This window comes from Lactuca virosa, chromosome 3 (assembly GCF_052849685.1).
Source record: "Lactuca virosa cultivar CGN04683 chromosome 3, Lactuca_virosa_CGN04683_v6, whole genome shotgun sequence".
Lineage (NCBI taxonomy): Eukaryota > Viridiplantae > Streptophyta > Magnoliopsida > Asterales > Asteraceae > Lactuca > Lactuca virosa.
The window spans coordinates 386,728,651-386,734,650 of NC_136428.1; positions in this window are offsets into that span (position 1 = coordinate 386,728,651).

Consider the following 6,000-nt stretch of genomic DNA (forward strand, 5'->3'; position numbering starts at 1 on the left):
AAGTTTTTTAAAACTTTAATTAAACTCATAAGTTTTGAAAATCCAAGAGTTTTGAAAAGTTTCAATACTTGCCCTCAAGTTTTGGAATTTGTAAAGTTTTTCTTATGAATGCTTTAATTCCAAATCAAATCCTAGAATTTTAAAAGTTTAAAATTCAATCCTTATACTATTATTATAATTTTAATTTTATAGATATGTATAAGATAAAGTCAATCTTACCGTTAGTATGCCTCATTCACGAAGCCGGTCTATAAGGGGGGTATAAGGTTACTGCCTATAAAATGACAGTTTAATGGGTGTCCACTCTCACCCACCGCTTCCCTGACAGGTGGAGGGTCGTTAGCCGAACAGGTAGGATAAGGAATATAATTCTCCCTTCATTAAAAGTATAATGATAAATACTAAGTAACTAAACACTTATAAATTCCCAATCTTAGTTACTTAGGAAAATGTGAAAAGGTGCTAACCCATGAAATTGCACTTTGCACCTTTGTTAAGTAGTTAGTGGAGCGTGTGTGGTTAACTGGCACACTAACATGGGACTGACAATGTGTGGCAAAGGGTAACTTAATGTTTATCATAGATTGGTGGAGCGTGTGTGGTTAACCGACACATCAATTAGGTGATAAAGTTAAGGGTACCAAGTAAATTTGCATGGTTATTCACACCTTGTTTGTGATCCTCGGCATCCCAGTCATAAACTTGAGAGGGCACAATCGAGATTTAAACATGTCATTGAAAGTTCAATGAATCTCAAAAGATCTAGGAGTTTCAAATCCAATTAAAACTTAATTATATTTCGTTTCATGGTGGAAATTGGTAAATCGTCATTTACCTACTTTCAAATATTTTATAACTTGGATTACGGCATCCCTCTTCCAGTTATAAATAGTTTGTTGGGTCCTAGCCTTAATATTTCATATTGGGTGTTATATTAAGGACTTAAATCAACTAAACTTGAATTTCTCCCTCATAAATGTCTATTTCAGACAACTATGGTCTTCCCAAATCTTTAGGAACAAGCCTTCCTAATGAAGATGATATCCCACATGGCAATCAAGGTGAAAGATTAATCCCTTTGTTGTGCATTAATGGGACTGGAAATCATGCTTCACTTCCTCCACCTCCTCCAATAATTCTCCCTATCCCACAAGTTTCAAGACTTGAAAAGTTGTAAGTCACTCAATCCCTATTGGCAAGAAAAGACTATATGTGCTTACATCTTGGAGGTTAAGTCACATATTGGCAAGCCGGGAGAGTCGGGTGTTGAAGTCTCGAGGTAGCTGGCTGTTGACTTGGTTCTTCAGTCACTCCCTGGTGACTGATCACGACATGACCCTTAGTGATCTCACCTATTTTCTTGATGCTGCTAAATCAGCAATGATTTGGAGCATTGGTAAAGCAAATTAAATTGGAAGATCTACTTCCCAAACCTATTTGGACATTGACAATGGTAACATTGGAAGTCCAGAAAAGCTTTCTCTTCCCAATAGAAAGGGAATGGCCATGGTCAAGTCATTTGATCAATGGTAAAGAGAAAGGCTAAGTCTGAGACAATCAAGTGTACCATTTCCAAAAGGTCCATATGTTTCTTTTGCCAAAGGAAGGGACATTGGTTGAGAAGCTGTCGAATTTACCTGAAAAAGTTCATAAGGATGGTGAAAGTAAAAAAGGTTTGACTTTGCTTCAGGTTAAAGTCCATTATCTAACTCTATGAAGTCTCTTTTGGATATTCTTAATACATGATGTAATGTAATTACATTTTGATGTTTTTGAAGATTCAAAGGAAGCTTAAAGAAAGAGTGTGCTGATTCTGATCGCAAAGATGGATTTCGATCGCATGGTTTGATGATCAGAATTTTGAGCTGCTACTTAAGAGTTATGATATGTTGCTTAGGAATAGATAACAACATGTTTTTCATATGTATTTGCATTGTAAGGATAAGATTTTTCCGCAAAGTTTAAAAACAAAAGAAAAATTTTGATTTATCTATTTTAAGTATCCTTACAATGGCATTTGTGACAAATTGTTGTTTATATGTTTCCATTGATAAGCAATATTGGAAAATGGATTTGATTCTTTCATTTGTGGTAGTGTCATAATTTACCAAATAAGGAACGAATCTCATCACCCAAGTTTCAGTTGGATAGAAACTTGGAATCATGCAACTTGTATTGTGTGATGAATGAGAATTTTCATCTTTGGGAAATTAAGACTAAGTCGTTGTTCACATGTATATGTGATTCAAGAGAAGGACTAAAGGATCGGGTACATTAGGTTGTGCGCTGGTCAGGTCCACACAAAGGTTGATAAGATTATTCGGTATGATTTACTAAAGTTTAGTAAATATGGTTATGCTTACAAGTTTAAGTGTAATTCTGAAACATTGAAAAGTTTCAATGTATGGCAGAACGGATGAGAAGAATCAAATAAGGTAGAAAGATAAAAGTTTCTCCAATCTGAAAAGATGGGAGCGTACTTGAGTATCCTGTTTTATGATTATCTTGGTGATTATGGAACCATATCACAATTGATATTCTAAGGACACCTTAGTGCATTTGTTTAGCTAAGGAGAGGAATCGTGAATTGTTGAAATGGTTAAATCAAAAGATAAATCATACTTCGTCCCAAAATCAAGTCTTAGAGTCATACTCCAACATTGAGCCTTGAGTGACATAATATTAAGAAAGGTTTAAAACACTTGTCAAATGTAGAGTAAGATGTTTCCTATTCTTGTACATTTGAAGTTGGTTAGTTGTGATGATTTGGATAAAAACAAAGACTAACTAAGACCAATTGTATTGTGTCAAGTGTTTAACTTGAAAAGAATCTGCACTAACTCTTGAATATTTGTTTTGTCAAGGAATGGTTATTGACAAGAGAATCTTATATGTCAAGAGGACAGTGGGAGTCTTAAAAGATCTTGAGATAGTTTCAAGAACTAATCAGGAGTATTGTATAATCACTAGCACATGACTTGAGGTTTGTAACCTATCGTGTTGACATATTCTTGTTCTTGTGCCCATTCCAGTTAAAGTTTACTTTGCATATGAGTTCTATGAGTTCTCAATTGTTTGCATAACAACTTGGAAGCATTGGTAGGCCCTTGTGCTACCGGGTGGCAAGAAAATAAGATTGAATAAGTTCAGTCCATATGAGTTTGGATTTGTCACTAACCTTGTCTTGTGATTATGGCTATGACAAATTCACATGGATAGGAACATATACACCATAAAATCTAAGTGTCATAAGGTTTATCTTCTATTCATGAAAATGATGGTGAGGAAACGCTTTCACTAAGTAGATTTTAAGTAGATAGCAATTATGATATTTGCATTCTCATGTCGTTAGTGGAGCGTGTGTGGTTAACCGGCACACTAACTAAAGAGAATGTCAATAGGTTTAGACAAACATGTGAGCTATCTAAGGAAAGGTGTATGATTTTGATAAAGTCTTATCAAAGCAATATTGTATCAGAAATCTGAACTTTGGCAAGAAAGTCAATAAAGTATTGATTTCTAGAAGTCTAGTTGATTTCTGAGTACATGTCAAAGCTAGTGGGAGCATAAGTGTTGTGCTAGTAAGATAATAATCTGTGTGCTAGTGGAAGCATGATTATTATAGTTAGTGTTGCAAGTTAGCAATGTTAGTTATAGAAAAAAAAGGTTCAATTCGCTTTGAAAAGTTGTTTTTCTATAATTAAAGGAGAGGATTTATACTTCATTCCAATTCTAAAAGCTTAGATTGAGATTTTAATCAACTTTAGTCAAGGATATATGTGAATGTTATGTTGGAATGGTTCAACATAAGGAAATTCTATATATGTTGCATTCTGAAATTTTCGATTATGATTATGACATCCCTCTTCATAGTTCGAATTTTGAGCACATGGCAAATAAAATTTTTTATAGCATGAATCGGGTCCCGTATGCTTCGGGTATAGGATCGATTACATGTGCTATAATATTTAACAATTCTAAGTTTTCCAAATGCCTAGGGCATTGAGAGGGAAAAAGGAATAAAACTGGATTTGACTAAAATGATTAAGCAATTGTCGAGGACAATCTGAGGTTTGCCAAAGATTGGTTGCTCATGGACAATCGTAAGTGTAGAGATAGGACCATATTGACATATTCTTAAAGGAGGCAACTCTTGTTCAGAAATAATAGTCAAAATGGGAATATGGAATTGTCTCCATAGGTGGAAGTTATTCTTTGAATTTGTGTAAGATTAGAGAACTTAATGCAAGAAGGGTGTTCAAAGGAATGTACTTTGAATGTGAGACTTCGTTTCCATGGAATTCCTCTCCATTGGAATACTTTGTAATGTTTGTTGCTAAGTCTTTGTGACTTGTGTGCATATTCATTACAAGAGGATCATTACATATAAGTTTAGAATCTAACAAGATTACGATAAATGACAAGAATTTGGTATTCTTACATTTATTGTAAAGGATTTGGGATTGTGAAATGAGCATCATTGAAATATTGTGAATTGATTTGTTTCACAAAGTAAGGATCATAAGACAAACATAGTGTGCATACTTTGAGTATGGCACAAATATTGTTTAGACAAACATAGTGTGCATGCTTGGAGCATGGCATGACTATTGTTTTATTCAAGTATTAAGTTGATAAATCGAAACATTATACAATGAATAATGAGTAATCAATATGGTGCTTAGATAAAAGGTGTTTTTATTTACACTCAAAGTGTAGGGGCCATATAGGATTATTATTATTCTTGTGTTTCACTTTGCATGTTTTGACTTCCAGAATAACTAGGTTATTCTTACCGAATGACTAAGTTATTCAAACCATCCACAGTCGATAATACGATGGAAGTAGGTATTAAGGCAAGACTGTCATGAATTGGTTTTGTAGATGTCTAAAGTGTTTAGACATAGCAAAAGGTTGTGGTAACATTCATGAGTGCTCCTGGAATGAGATTCGAGTATTGGATTAAACCCACGCTCATTTGAATCACTTCATGGATTTTATCACGAGTGAATCATGAGATGATAATAACTTATATTCTTCAAACCGAGAGATATGAGTTGTTGACTATGAGTTGGTTATACATTGATTGGACGAAAACGCATTGGTAACTTGATGTTATAAAACGTGCCTTTGTATATGATTCAACAAGTAGTCAGTAGAAGCATATGAGTCAAAGTTTATTCATTCCTTTTACCCTTAAAGGGATAAAAGCGATATCTGTAGGCCCCTCGATGATTTAGTGATGACACCCCTAAGTGCTTGGCCAAGCCTGGACTGATTTGATTTGTTCAATTAGTCGGTCGTCATAAATCAGAAATCGGGAAACAACAAATGAACAGAGAGAATGATTATAATCCATGTCTCAGTCCATATGATATCTAGAATGGAGGAATATATGATCCCTTATCTAGTGGACGCGGCATTGATTTGTTCAGAGTTCGACAACAACTTTTAAGAGCTACGGTTGCTAGTCGGGTTATGAAGTCGTACTTGCAATAATAGTTATTAGACTTATCCAAGTGGGAGACTGTTGGATTAGTGTCTAAGTCAATAACTATAATTGGTATATACTTGACCCGACCTGGCATGGTCCATTTGGGTTGCATGGCATCGGGACATTTGGATGGACTTTTTGTGAGAAGAGGATATTTGTGACATATTAATATATTATAAGTTCTTATATATTAATATGAAATCATATTATTTAATTAGTATTGATCAAGAATTAATTTGGAATTAATTTAGTCATCAAAAGAGACTAAATAAATATATGGGGATTGATTGGGTAAATCATTCATTCTTAATGTAGGCTTATGATCCATGATTCCTTATGTTGGGTTTAACCCATGTGGTGACCCATGGATACTCCATGGAGGTTAAAACCCATGGAGCATAAGGAATGGGTAAAGTCATGGGTTACATTGTGTAACCCTAATGTGCACACTATATAAAGACCCCATTGGTTGGTGAAATTGGCACTAGTGTGTATACACAAGAGGG